Source organism: Nelumbo lutea, chromosome 1, assembly GCF_056320005.1.
Source record: "Nelumbo lutea isolate HS-2025 chromosome 1, American lotus-T2T, whole genome shotgun sequence".
Taxonomy (NCBI): Eukaryota; Viridiplantae; Streptophyta; class Magnoliopsida; order Proteales; family Nelumbonaceae; genus Nelumbo; species Nelumbo lutea.
This window is the reverse complement of record NC_142684.1, coordinates 135,580,023-135,595,428: the sequence shown is the minus strand read 5'-3', so window position 1 is coordinate 135,595,428 and position 15,406 is coordinate 135,580,023. Positions and strand designations below refer to the sequence as shown.

Here is a 15,406-nt window from a genome sequence, read left to right as displayed (position 1 = left end):
CAAAAAAGTAGGGAGGCCATTTACCCCAAGGATGTCGCGGCTTGGACCAAGCTTCCTCTGAACCATATAGTCGGGTGTGCTGCCTCTCATGCCATGGTTGTAAGTCAGCGACTTCTTATTGGACTCCTTATCATTACCTTTCTCATTGTTGCTCATTCTCGTTATTTTTCCTTTTGGTAGGTGAACTCCTCCATCCATGCCTTAGCGGCCCAAGCGGAGAGGAGCTCGAGGCGGGCACGAGTTGCTGAAGAGGCTTTCCGCGCTGCCGAAGCGGCTTCTCACGCTACCGAAGTGGCTTCTCGTGCTGCACAGGTCAGGCTGGCGAGGTCTCAGGAAGACACCGAGGCCATGGGAGTGGTGGTGAAGCATATGGCGGACCTGAGGCTGGACTTGCAGCATCAGGTTGAATACCTTCAAGAGGATATTAGGGAGAAGACAGATCTTTTCTCAGGGCATCGAGGATGCCAAGAAGAAGGCCGTTGAAGACTATATCGCCTTGCCGCGCTTTGACGACCTGATGGTGGGCTCATACAGAAGGAGTTTTAAACTCAGCCGGTGGATGATCAGGAATACGCACCCCGAGCTCGACATCAGTGCCATAACTACTTCGTGCATTACTCAGGAGATGGCCAACGCGGCTGATGGTGAACCGGATTCCGAGGATGAGGCAGGACCCTCGGGTATCGTCGACGTGCCTTCCGAGGGTGAGGACTGAGATTGTCGGACTGTTTGGAATATAAACAGAGTATTATTTTTTTATTTTTTTATTTTTTTTATTTTTGAAATGTAAACAGAGTATTTTGTAATGAAATGTTCTTTTGACCAAGTTGTTGTCACCCTCTTTTTCCCGAGCTGACTATATTGCCGAACTGGCCATATGCTTCTGATAATGAGATGCCGAGGTCCTTGTTAGCTCGTCATTCTAACCCTTAGGCTCTAATAGCGACTCTTAGTCCACTTCGCTTGGTAATTTATAGGTAGTATCGTCTTAAGTTAACGACGTTTCATGCTCGGGGTACTTGTTTGCCCTCTAATGTTTCGAGCTCGTATGCTCCCCTGAGCGCCCTCTTTACTCGGTAGCGCCCTTCCCGGTTCGGTCCAAGTTTGCCCATGCTGGGCTCGGGTGCCATTATCTTACGGAGAACCAAGTCACCGACGCGGAAGTTCTGCTTTTTTACTCTGGCATTGTAGTACTGAGCTACTCTTTGATGGTAAACTGCGATTTGGATGTACACGAGGTCTCTTACCTCGTCCAATAGGTCGAGGTTGGTGCGTAGCTCATCTCCATTTTTCTGATCACCATATGTTTCTAGTCGTAGTGTAGGTACTTCGATCTCAGCCGGGATTACCGCTTCAGTGCCGTAGGTGAGGTTAAAGGGGGTTTCTCCCATAGCAGTTTTTCCCATAGTTCGGTGAACCCATAGAACACTTGGTAGCTCGTCTGCTTACAACCCTTTAGCTCGGTTTAGTCACGCTTTCAGTCCGCGGAGGATAGCTATGTTCATTACTTCTGTTTGACCGTTTGCCTGCGGGTGCGCGACCGATGTGAAGTTCTGCCAAATCCCCATATCTTGGCACCATTCCTGAAACTTGATGTCCTCAAACTGCTTGCCATTGTCGGAGATCAGTACCTGAGGTAACTCGAAGCGATATACTATGTTCTTCCAAAAGAAGTTCTGTACGTTTCGAGCTGTGACTGTTGCGAGAGGTTCAGCTTCTACCCACTTTGTGAGGTAATCTACTGCCACTACTAGGAACTTCCTCCCACCTATTTTGCTGGCGGGAATGGCCCCAGGAGGTTGATGCCCCATTGTGCGAAGGGCAATGGACTAGTGAGATACTTGAGATTGGTGGTGGGTTGATGGTGGATATTGGCATGCTTCTGACCCTTGCCACATTTGTTAACGAGCTCATTGGCCTCTGCCTTCATCGTTGGTCAGTAGTACCCTTGTCGAAGTGCCTTTTGGGTGAGGGCCCTACCTCCCAATTATCCGCCGCACAGACCTTCATGAATGTCGCGGAGTACGAGCTCGGCTTCGGCAGGTCGCAAGCAACGTAGGTAGGGGAGCGTGTAGGACTGTCGGTACAGCCGTTCGTCTATTATGACATATTTGGCTGCCTGACGCTGCACCATTCTGGCTGCATTACGGTCCGTAGGGAGGGTCCCATCTAGCAAGAAGCTCGTGAGTGGGTCGATCCAGCTCGGCTCTGCTTCAAGGACAGGAGCGACCTCCTCTACCCCACTGAGAATGCTAGGCCGAGGTAAGTCCTCTATGTACACGGTTCTCATGGCGTTGTGACTGATGTTGGCTAACCAGGACAGGGCGTCGGCCTCAGTGTTCTCTGACCTCGGGATTTGCTTGATGAAGTGTTATTGGAAGTTGAGCAGAGCCTCCTTTACCTTTTCCAAGTAGGTGATCATAGTTAGTTCGCGTGCTTCGTATTTGTCCGTAACCTGGTTGACCACAAGCTGGGAATCACTGTAGATAACTATGTGTTTTGCTCTTACCTTTTGCACTAGGGCCGCGAACTCTGCCTCATTGTTGGATGCCGCGAACTCAAAGCGTAGCGTGTATTCCAATTTTGTGCCACCCGGGCCGCGCAGGGCTATTCCAGCCCCGCTGCCCTGTTGGTTCGAGGAGCCATCTATGTGAAGGATCCAGGGCTCCTCATCCCAGCTCGTGTTTGGCCTAACTAGGAGAGATGCCACCCTGGCTGCTATTTCACGGGGTTCAGACTCTATTGGCCTAGGAGCTCCGGGCTCACCCGAACTAGGGATCTTGGGCTAAACCGGCCTAGGGACTTTGAGGTTGAACGTGCACTCGGCGATGAAATCTGCCAAGGCTTGGGCCTTAATAGCAGTTCGTGGCTTATACTGGAGGTCGTACTCGCTGAGTTCAATGGCCCACTTCATCAGCCGACCGGAAACCTCGGGCTTGAGTAAGACTTGTCTCAGAGGTTTGTCAGTCATGACGATGACAGTGTGAGCCTGGAAATATGGTGGAGTTTCCGAGCTGCAATTATCAATGCGTATGTCAGTTTTTCTATCTATGGGTATCTCGCCTCTGCTCCCTACAAAATTTTACTAACATAATAGATGGGTCGTTGGGCCCGATCTACTTCTTTTATTAGTACCAAATTGACCACCTTGTCGCTTGCCGAGATGTACAGTTCCAAGACCTCGCCCTCCTCGGGCCTGGTTAAGACCGGCACACTAGCGAGGTAGTTCTTTAGCTCGTCGAACGCGAGCTGGCAGTCTCGGGTTCATTCGAACCCTTTGCCTTTAATTGCTTTAAAGAAAGGTAGGCAGTGCTCTGCCAATTTGGACATGAAGCGGCTCAGAGCGGCTATGCGGCCATTTAGCCTCTGAACCTCTTTTACTTTTTGGGGTGGTCTCATATCTAGGACAGCCTTTATCTTGTCCGGGTTGGCCTCAATACCGCGCCGGTTGACGATGTACCCTAGGAACTTACCCGAGGTGACTCCGAAGGCACACTTGTTTGGCTTTAGTTTCATGCTAAATTGACGCAGAATTTGGAAGACAGAATCTAGGTCTTGTATTAATTCATGCGAAAACTATCTTGACGACCATGTCGTCTACATAACATTCTATCTTCATGCCAATTAAGGGCTGAAACAGCTTATTCACGAGTCTTTGGAAGGTCGGCCCAGCATTCTTCAGTCTGAAGGGCATGACCTTGTAGCAGTACAGGCCGAACTTGATTATGAAGTTGGTTTTTTCCTCATCAGACTGGTCCATCCTGATTTGGTTGTAGCCCGAGTATGCGTCCAAGAAGCTTAGCAACTCATGTCCTGTGGTCGCGTCCAATAGGCGGTCAATTCTGGGGAGGGGGAAGCAATCTTTCGGGCAGGTTCGGTTCAGGTTAGTGTAGTCGACGCACATGCGCCACTTGCCGTTTGCCTTTTTTACTAGCACTGGGTTGGCTACCCAGCTCGGGTAGTGAACTTCCCTTATAAAGTCTGCGGTGAGGAGCTTTTCGACCTCCTCGTTGACCGCCCTCCAGCGTTCTGGGGCTAAGTTGTGTTTCTTCTGTCTAATGGGTCTGGCTACAGGGTCAGTATTAAGTTTGTGAGTTATAAGGTTGGGGTTAATACCGGGCATATCGGCCACAGACCATGCAAAAATATCTAAATTGTGTGTTATAAGGCTGGGGTTAATACCGGGCACGCGCCTTACTTCGAAGTCATTGATCTTTAGTTTGATGACAAGTGCATCATCGTGGGGGTAGTGGACCCCTCGCGCATCGCCTTCCATGAAGAAAATCAGTTCCTCCGTCTTTGGCCTTTTTGGAGGGTTCTGTTCTTCTTGAGCAGCTTCGCGAACTGACGCTCGGGCTGCTGCTGAAGTGCAACCCGTGACTACCGAACCTCCCACTATCACGTGGATGGTTCCCCGAACTGGTCTCTCCTTCGGAGGTTGTCTTTGTGGCGGTTCGGCCGGCCTGCCGCTAGACTCGGGGGCATCCTTACCGTGCTCCCCTTGCCGACCTGTCTTATTATTATTATTATTATTATTATTATTATTATTATTATTATTATTATTATTATTATTATTGCTATGCTGTATAAAATTTCTCAAGTACCCACGATGGATGAGTCCCTCTATCTCGTCCCGGAGATTATTACAATGCTCGGTATTATGATTGTGATCTCTATGGAAATTGTAGTATAAGTTTTTGTTCCTCTCATTGGGGTTCCCTTTTAGGCGAGGTGGCCACTTTACACATGGGGCGTCTTTGATCGTCATCAAGATCTCAGCCCGCTTCGTGTTTAAGGGTGTGTAGTCCGTTCGAGCTACTAAGGGAGCTCGGAACGGCTAGTTCGGCTTCGTCTCCTGAGCTGGGTCTTTCCTCCTCCTGTCATCTGGGTTGGAGGGCTCGCCTTCCCTCTTCCTTTTCTCGATCCCGTTCTCGGTTCTCTGGTTGATCTCTTCCTCTATTCTCATGAATTTATCCGCGAGTTTGAGGAATTCATCTACAGTCGCGGGCTGGCTAACTACCATGTTTCACTTGAACTCCTTGTGTGTCACTCCTCTCTTGGCTGCCGCAAGATGCACCGCGGGGTCGAGTCGCGGTATCTGCAAGCACACATCATTGAACCGCTTGATGTAGTCTCGGATGGACTCTCCTTCTCTCTGGACTACTCCGAAGATGCTCTCCTCGGTTCTGGGGCACCGCTTGCTGGTAACGAAGTGTACGATGAAGACCTGCATGAACTGGGTCCAACTTCTTATTGACCCGAGGGCCAAGTTCCTGTACCAGGTGCGGGCCACCCCCTTGAAGGTGGTAGTGAAGGCCACGCACATGCATGATTCACTGGCCCTTGCCAAGTGCATTTGGGACTGGAAGGCATCGACGTGGTTGTTGGGGTCGAAGGACCCATCATACTTGTCCGAAGGGGGGAGTTTGAAATCTCTGGGCATGGGGACTGCAATGAGTTCTGATGAGAGGGGGGGGAAGGAACTGAGAGAATAGGGGCAACTTTTACCTCATCTGAGCTTGTCTCTTCTTTACCTCGGAGTTTGGTCAGGACGCGGGTGGTAGTTCGGCGACTCTGCCGGCGTCTTCGTTGCTGAGTGGGCCTGGTACTGGCATTGCTGGCTTTGGTGTTGCCGAGCTCGATGGGCCCGAACTGTTGGTGGTTTGCCGCTAGGATGCTGAATCGGTTCTCCGTGGGCGGGAGCTCAGACTTGGAGTGCCGAGGTGCTGACTTGGCAGGCGAGGTTCCCGACCCGCCAGCGAGCTGCGAGGCGGGGGTGATTTTTCTTTCCCTCCGGCCCGGGGATGAGTTATGGCTCTTGGAGGGGTTCTGAAGTTGGGAGGCTTCTCCTCGGTGAAGGTGTCCGCCCTGAGGGGAGGGCTTAACCGGCTTTGGAGCAGGGTGCCGAGGTGGAAGCTGTGGTTGGTTCAGAGGCAGTTGGGGGAACTACTATTGATAGTGATACCGAGAGATGTGGTGCAATACTTGGTGTTGTTGGAGCTGATGCTGCTGGAACTGCTGCATTTGGGCTTGCATTGCCCGCATGCACTGCATCGTCATCAAACTGGTTTTGGCTAGTCGCCAGGGGGACAACAGTTGGTTCGGTAACGGTTGTCTCGACAGGGAGAGGAAAGGGGACGTTCATTGCGGGAAGTTCATGGGCGCCACTGTTCGTGGCGCATTCATGCTGGGGATTCCATCCACCGGAAGGGGGATGGTGAACTGTTCGATGCACACCATGGGGACTTGAAGTTGTTCCCCGGTGAAATTCATCTCCGTGCTATGTCTGGCATTGCTGGAAGAAGCCATGGGTGTTGGGGTTTTTGGAAAAAATGGGGTTATGAGAGTTTTAGAGGGAGGCTTTTAGAAGCGTTTCCCACTGACGGCGCCAATTGATGGTGCACAATCCGGCCGGTCCTATCTGTCAACGATCTTGCCTCTGGCTGGAGCAGAAGGTGCCTGAAATGGGGAAGATAGCGAGTATCTCTGGGGAGGGACTTGGTGAGAGTGCTCCGAAGCTCAAGTTAGTATCTTCTCAAAGGCAAGATAAAAAACCAGATGGTGCAAATTTCACATACCTCCTTCTTGGGGGGAAGAGATCCTTTTATAACCACTTCGCGCACTCATTCCCAAGCTCCTGTCAGGTTGGGTATCACTACCTTTGCACTTCTGCTAGTTCGGGTGTCATCACCTCTGTTGGGGCAGACAACCGCCACTGCTCTCTTTGTTGGAGCCATCTCTGTGACTGGAGGTAGCGGTGGCAGGTGGCCGTTTAAGTGCGGTTGTCAAGCGTCAGATCCTAAGTCAGTCAGGTGTGCCGCCTCAAGATACGAACTCCTTTGGTGTCAGGTACGGTTGTTCAGTTCGGCCGCCTGGAGCCGAAGTGCTGGAGTGGTGTGCGAGGTAAAGTCTTGAGTTCGGGTAGAGGTGTGGCCCGAACTGCCCTAGGGCGGGGCAGTTCGGGTTTTTGCCCCTTGCGCTCCTCGTAAGGCTAAGGGTCAAAGTGGGAGTTCGAGTTCCTTTTGGGGAGCTCGGACTACTGGTTCCTCCTCTCGGAGCTCGCGCCTCGAGCATACTGCCGTATCAAGCTGTTAGTTTTGCCACGTGCTCAATAATAAAAGAGAATATACAAGAAGACAGATTTATGCAATTAATCTTTTGCCAATGCATACAAGAAAACTAAATATATTCTTTAGCATGAGCTTCATGGTATAACAAAATCATTGCATAAATCCTTTCACATTTATTATTGAAGTTATATATAGAGTTGAGATTAAAGCCAATTAATTTCCCAAGAATTAGTATTAAAGCAAATAGATAGGCATTGATGTTTGTGCCTGAAATGTTTTAGGCTTATCAATACAAATTGGTCAAAGGTATTTAGTGTCAAAAAGAAGAAAAAACATAAAGAATGCGGTGAGCGTGGATCGAACACGCGCCCTTCAGATCTTCAGTCTGACGCTCTCCCAACTGAGCTATCCCCGCATATTATCACATTGATTTGCACCAGCCAGGAATCGAACCGGGTCTGTACCGTGGCAGGGTTCTACCACTAGACCACTGATGCCTTTTTATACAAACAATTTTTGCAATGTTATATTAATTTGTTTACCGATTGATTGAATTCAACCGCCAACCACCGGCTCTTTATCAAATGCTTTCGGAGAACTAAAGCAAAACCCGGCCGAAACTCACGGAATCGAAATAGACAAAAACAGTTATTATAAGTTATTACACTTCAAATCTAATTAATCAATTCTGTAGCGGTCTAAAATATAGGTATCATGTGGGCTGTGCATGGCCAGCATGACACGGTTTTGTTATGCCACATTGCCACTCGCACTGTAATGGGCCTTCTACGACCTTGGCTGTTTGTGTGAATCATAGAGATGCTTTGGATCATGAGATTAGGGGTGGATTCGAGCCAAGCAATGCTGAATATTTGGCTCGTTGAAATAGTATTAGGTTTGAGTTTGACTCAAATTAGAGATTTAAGCTTGAGCTTGGTTTGGTTTAAAAGCTCACAAGCTTGAGTTCAGCTTGGCTTAAAATCGACTACAAGTCAAATTTTTTCTAAAAAGTAAAAATTATACATAATTTTTTTTTTATTTTACACACAAAATTAAGAGTTATTAAGATTATTTATTATTATTATTATTATTATTATTATTATTATATAATAAAAATATACATATAAAAATAAATATTTATTTTACATAAAAAATAAGAATTATAAAGATTATTTACTATTATACAAAAAAAATAAAAATAGTATATATAAAATATGATTATTATATTTATTTATATGCATATGTATATATATGATTAAAATTATTTATTTACTATAATAGGCTCGATTAAGCTCGCAAGCCTAATGAATCGAGCTGAGCTCGAATAGCTTGTGAAAAGCTCGATTGTGGCCACCCCTACATATAACCTATCTCTATACGATGATTTCATATATGATTTTGCTTATTATGGTGGAGAGAATGGAGTGGTTGCAAAGTAAAACATATTATTAGTTATCTATTTTTGTTTTGTTTTTGATTTTATTATATAGTATTTGGATTTAACTTTCATAGTTCGTATGGAACCCAAGGGATGTATCCGTTTTATATAAGATAGATAGATGACTGTTTGAAGTTTATTTTGTTTTGGGCTTGGATTGGGGTTTTGATTTGTGGACAAAGTATAAAAGCAAAAGTTATTGAGCTTCTTTGATATGGATGTGTCTCAACTCTCAAATAAAACTTGCAAGTATGTCTAATATAAACAAGGGCAAGTTTCTTAAACTACCATTATGGTTTAACTAATTGACTAACTTTATTCTTACCGTTTAACTATTGTCTTGCACCACCCCTATTATTGACAATTGTCTAAAACCTCCCTTATCGTTAACGCTCCATCATAAACCGTTTACAGTTTACATGTGACATCACATTACTATTAATGTTTTTCAAAAATCTCTAACTTAACACTTGGTTCCAAAGGGCTTCTCCCATCGCCAAGGGTTCGTTTTTCATTTCAAACATATTGCTGGGAAGAAAGATAGACCCGTGTAACACTAGCACTTTCAATGAAGGTAGGAAACAGGACGGTTGAAGGAAAATATTAACCAGATGTGTTGACATTGCAGATGATCACAGACCTGGAACTGAGCATTCCGGGTTTGATTCCAAGCTGTAGAAGTCACCAGTATCCTCAAGGACTTGAGCATTCCGGTCTCGCTGTGATTTTAATGTTGCGGGAATCAATCTGTCCAGCTTTCTCAACACACTTACAACTGCATTCTCAAACCTGCAAGACAATGATCATCCATTCTCACTCGCCTCAAGACCTTAAGCTATATCTCTCGTGGAACTTTATATATCTGAGTTCGATCACCTTCCCAATGCCATATCAACGACATAAGATTCTGTAAGCATCCCAAAGAATTTGGCCTGTGAACAAGAGGATGTAGACACTTCCAAATTTAGGTTTTTAGATAGTTTAGAGTCTGCATCCTCAAGTTGCTGGAGTTTCAAAAGGCCTCTCCTCTACATGCAAAAATCTGTAAAATCCATTTGAAATCAATTTCAGACCATATAAATTTTCTTATTTGCAACAATAGTTTCTATTGAGATCACTACAACAGAGACGATGATTGAGGAGTGTGGGGAAAGAAGGGATTCTGCTTCGAGGTGGAAACTAAAGACGAAGACAGAGGCAGAGATGGAGATGGAAATAGAGACAGAAAAACGTTGCCTGAAACGGAAATGGAGAGGGAGACGGGGTAGTGGTCTGCTTATCATCTTCCTGAATCTTTTTTATTAATTGGGTTTTCTTTTGAAATTTTGATGAATAATAAAGATAAAATTTATCATTTCATTTTTTAGGGTAGCATTTAATGACCAAGTGTCATAAACAATAAGGGTAATTTAAGACAATATAGATAGAGTTAGTGGGTTGACTAAACCATAAGGATAGTTTAAGAAATTATCCCTAATAGTGATAAAATATGTGTATCGTCGCCCATCGTTATGAAATAAATTAGACTGACCTATTCCTCCTCTTATCAATCTATCTGGTGGAGGCCACTTTATTATTGGATTCGATCATTTTGTCATGATCAATGTATAAGTGTTGCAAGACTTAGATCCGATTTGATGGTCAGACCTTCAAAATTGGAACTGATGATCTTTCAGCATCCTAATTATGTATTCGTTTAATGACTGCCTTTTATGAGTCAAATGGGCCAACAACCTAATCAATATATAACATAAAAGCAAAAGTTGTATGGTCGATTGTTGTGCATTGACCAAATAGAATCTTTTTTATATACCTAAATGAAATTTTATAATCTTTTTCCTTTTAAAGTTTTAAGTAACTAGAATGATGCCACTAAATTTATATATTTTTCATATTTGTTAAAAATTATCTTTATCTCTCATTTTATTTACAATCGGGTTATATTGGGTCGTGTCATGCTTCCCTCCTCTAGGATACTTTAAGGGGTCAGCCTAACACAGCCCTCAACCCGAGCCCATACAGGCTTGTGTCATGCCAAGTCTTAGGCTAGGTCAAGCCATGGATCGAGCTAATCCGTGTTTTTTAAAAATTTTGAAAAAAAAAACAATGAAAAAGACAAGTTAAAAAATGTATAAAAATTAAAATGATCTTAAAATTTTATGTTATATGAATTTTGATGTATACAATAGAAAATTAAATTATATATATATATATATTATACAATTATTATCCGGCCACAAACTAGGCTAAGCCATGCTTTTATAAATTAAAAAATATATATCTTAAAATTTTATTTTATATGAACTTTGATGTGTACAATTGTTTATATATGCAATAATAAAATGAAACAGTATAATAAAATTGAAAATAAGATTATATATATTAATATATTATATAATTATTGTATATAATATGTGGCCCATGCCCCCATGGGGCGGGCTGGTCTACGGGCCAAGTCTTAGGCTAGGTTGGGCCATGAATTAGGCTAAGTCATGTTTTTTAAAAATTAAAAAACATAATGAATTAAAACAAGACAAAAAAATTAAGAAAAAATCTTAAAATTTTATTTTAGCCCAAGCCCTCACGGGTCCATGCTTTGTCATGGGCCAGGCTGGTCTACAGACCAAGTCTTAGGCTAGGCGAGGCCACAAACCAAGTTAAGCCTATTCATAGGCTCAATAGTCCAGTAGTTCAGCCCAACCCATTAATAGCACTAAATTAATTAATTAAATGATTTGAGATAACATTTACTAATCTTGTGTTGATAATACATAAAATTTTATTTATTTATTTACTTATTTTACTAAATTATTTAATTAGTTAGTTATTTAATAATCTAACAAATGAAATTTTATTTATTATTTATTTAAATTAGTTAATTATTAATTAAACTATCTTATTAGTCTATTTATCTCAATTATTTTATAAATTTATTAAATTAAATTAAAAATTATTCAACTATTTACAATTCTTCCACTATATAAAACAAAAATACAATGACAAAAGTCATCTCTCCCTTTTTTCGGATGGTTGTGATTTTAATTTATTTATTATTTTATTTTATTGAACTAAATATATTATTATTCATATATTTTATTTAATTTAAATAGATATTTTTTCCAATAAAAATTTAATTAAAAATTTACCTTTCGCATTTTTTTCTGCAAATATTTGGGTTGCTTTCCGTACAATTGATATTTCAACCTAAACCTTTCAGGCTGATCAATACAAATTAGTCAGCAATGCCAAACATGGTTTTTTAGGTATTTCAGCTTATAATAACAATTGTATACATGTCAATTTCTATTGATAAATCTAAATCATTTGGCTGGACAATAGTGGTAATAGTGCGATTTGGGGAAACAAATCCCAAACAATTGGCTGGACAACCTAGAGTGAGGATAAACCTAATTGAAAAATAATAAAAGAGAAGAAAATGCGGTGAGCGTGGATCGAACACGCGACCTTCAGATCTTCAGTCTGACGCTCTCCCAACTGAGCTATCCACGCTTATTATCACATGGATTGCACCAGCCGGGAACCGAACCCGGGTCTGTACCGTGGCAGGGTATTATTCTACTACTAGACCACTGGATTGCTTACATTTATGTATATTACATATTTTTCATATATATTTTATATTATCTATATATTATAATATATACATTAATATATTATTTATTATTTATAATTAAATTTTTTATATGTATTTCTACTATTTATATTATATATTTAATATTTATTTATGATATATATTTTAAATATCAACAAACCAAGCTGACCAACAGGTTAACCGATTGGCTTCAATTTGGTTTTGATTACTGGTTTTCCAAAAACCAATAATACCGGTTCGCTTTGGAAAGCACCCCTAACTCATACAATATGGAGATTTAACCTAAAAAATAAGAGCTTAGTACAAAATATAAAATGGGCCAACAAGAAAAAGACATATTTACATCAAGGTGAATCTCATCACCAAAATATAAGCAAGCACCATGGATTTTGGCTTTGCCGTTGTTTGGGTGTATTTGGATGACATTTTCATTATTCTGGCAAGTTAAATGCTTAAGAAAAATCTGTCACTCTAAAATTGTTCTTTACGTATTCATTGAATATATCCTCAAGATCGGTTTGGATGTCATGTTGATTGATGGAGTTAGATTATTAATAGTTTTTAATTATTAATGTATTATTCTTTTATTATTACATTAATTATAATGTATTAATATTTTACTTATATGTATTCTTATTATATTTAATAATTAATATCATTGTTTGTTGTTATTAATATATTAATATTTTATTATTACTTTAATAATATATTAATTTATTAATATTAGGATTTTAGAATTTGTCATGAGTTCTTTACTTCTTGATAGACTCTTGAATGGAAATTCTGTTCTCAAGGGGGAGAATAAAATGGGCGTTCCCCCCCTATATGAGTGAATCGCATAAATGAGAACAAGAATCCCATTCCAACCAAACAGTTAGAAATGGAATGGATCATTCAAATTCCAATTCCAGGCTACGGATGACAATTTTTCCCATCCCCAACGGAGACCCGACTTCCCCAACCAGATGCAGTCAGGGGTGGGGATTGAGATCTCTGCCCCACCCTAACCTCAATTATATATATATTATTTATATTAAATGTATATTATTTATATATATTAAAACATGTTTAAAACATAAAATTTTAATGGAGAACCCATCAGCATCAGGGATCGGAGACGGGTGGAGGTTAATTTCAGAATTGGGCATAGGAACAGGGAATATGACCCCCACCCCATTGTTATTCCTTTTCCAGGCACCTATTATAGGAAACCAATCAGACCCTTCCAAAAATTAGAAAAGAAGAAAAGAGATTGCGGTGAGCGTGGATCGAACACGCGACCTTCAGATCTTCAGTCTGACGCTCTCCCAACTGAGCTATCCCCGCTTATTTCACATGGATTGCACCAGCCGGGAATCGAACCCGGGTCTGTACCGTGGCAGGGTACTATTCTACCACTAGACCACTGGTGCCCGTTGAAAGGTAACTTTTTAAATTATCATACGTATTTAACGGAACACTGCACCAACTGCACCTTCTTTATCAAATGCCTTTAATATAATTTAATTGTGCAAAAATTATATGGTATTGGGTTCCAAGTTTAATAAATTTCTCTCTTTCATTCAAATAATAACTCAAAAGTTAAATTTGGATGATATAATTTTAATAATAATAATAATAATAATAATAAAGTAAATTATTTATATATTAATAAGGCAAACATTTCCAACTCATACTATCTTACTTATTATCCATCAAATAAGATAAAAGAAAAATAGAATCATCAAATGAAGAGTAACTAGAGGTTTGTTGGTGGTGGTTTGTCTTCCAAACCATCAAATTAGTACAAGGGCATGATGTACATGACCACCAACACAAAAGACACCTTGGACTACAACTGATCGCACATCTGGTAATATCCGTTGGACTACAACTGATCCATCACAGAAGGCAGTGAAGGAGAAATATGTTGTCACACCTGCGCAACGAAAAGCACCACTTGCACCACTGCCACTATTATCAATAATCAAACACTGCAACACAAATGGGAGTAAAGAAAAAAATCAACAAAAAATTATTACGAAAGAATCGAAAATGGCATAGGTGGCAAATAAAAAACTGAAAGATAACAGTAGCCAAGCTTGATTGCATAAATTAGGGAAAGGGAGCTTGAGATAAAAGCAAATCTTAACAGGGTGTTATAAAAAAACTAAAAGAAGTAAACATTCAAACTCAAACAAAACATTCGAATAGTCAAATACTTTAATAAGAAAGATATTTTAATAAGAATATGAAGAAGAAGACGAAAGAAAGATATGAGGGGCAAATGAGGAAAATAGAATGAAAGAGCCAAGAGTCTGAAAAAAAAAATCTTACAAGGAAACTGATTACGGGCCAAGATTAATTACCAAATACAAAAGACAAATAAAGTAAGCTCAAGTAGCACATAAATGAGTAAAGATACATCAAATGAAGTTAAAACCACAAGAAAAATATCAAAAGGAAATGTATACATCATTGCTCCCATAAGTATTAAGTATAAAGCAAAGCATGCATATCAGGTTGCAAAGAGCATCAATGAAAAATTGAACAGGCCAACTAGTACGGATAATAAGAGAATAGAAAACTTAATATCCCTAATTCAACAAAAAAATTTAAGGAAAGCAACAGAAAATAGCATAGGTGCCAAATCAATGGTAACAGCAACCAAGCTTGATGAATAAACAGGGAAGGGAGTCCGGACAAAACCAAATTAATAGACCCTTCCTGTCCAAACCAACTATGCAAGTATGTCCATGAGGTTCCAACAACCACCACCTATAAAATATGAAGATAATAAATAGTAATAATAGAATTCACCACATTTGATCACGAAGTCAACATCTAACTCTACACTACTATCATCCCTAAATATCCCTTGATGTATGCAATGTATTAATTTTTTTGGCTAATTACCTTTTCACTAGGTCTACTCCAAGTGGCATTATTTGACACGCGTTTCACACACTATATCTGAAACTGCGGAATTGGTGCATCTTTACATAAACATTGTTTGATACGTGCTTCACACACTATATCTGAATCTGCGAAGTCATATAGATGGTCATGAAGTCATCTACATGGTCGCTTAAGTAGATTGCCAACTAAAAATCATAAAATATAAAATTAAAATATACTTAATTTTTCTCTCTCTCTTTAACTTTTGGGATTGGTGTGCCTTTATTGTTTGGCATGTACCTCACGCACTACAAGATCATATAAGTGATTCAAAATTCTTAGAACTAACCGTCATACACGTTTTCCACCCTCCGGATCAATTTTCAAAGACCATACATGCCGAATTTG

General features: G+C 41.0%; 4 non-coding genes across 4 annotated transcripts; all 4 read right to left on the bottom strand.

The window, feature by feature from the left end:
• Positions 1-7,412: 7,412 nt before the first annotated feature.
• Positions 7,413-7,485, bottom strand: TRNAF-GAA (transfer RNA phenylalanine (anticodon GAA)). Its single transcript has one exon. It is a non-coding gene; the product is annotated as a tRNA-Phe (tRNA).
• Positions 7,486-11,945: 4,460 nt separating this feature from the next.
• On the bottom strand, positions 11,946-12,018 carry TRNAF-GAA (transfer RNA phenylalanine (anticodon GAA)). Its single transcript has one exon. It is a non-coding gene; the product is annotated as a tRNA-Phe (tRNA).
• A 1,356-nt stretch (positions 12,019-13,374) lies between these two features.
• Positions 13,375-13,447, bottom strand: TRNAF-GAA (transfer RNA phenylalanine (anticodon GAA)). The gene has a single exon. It is a non-coding gene; the product is annotated as a tRNA-Phe (tRNA).
• A 15-nt stretch (positions 13,448-13,462) lies between these two features.
• On the bottom strand, positions 13,463-13,533 carry TRNAG-GCC (transfer RNA glycine (anticodon GCC)). The gene has a single exon. It is a non-coding gene; the product is annotated as a tRNA-Gly (tRNA).
• Between the last annotated feature and the right edge of the window lie 1,873 nt (positions 13,534-15,406).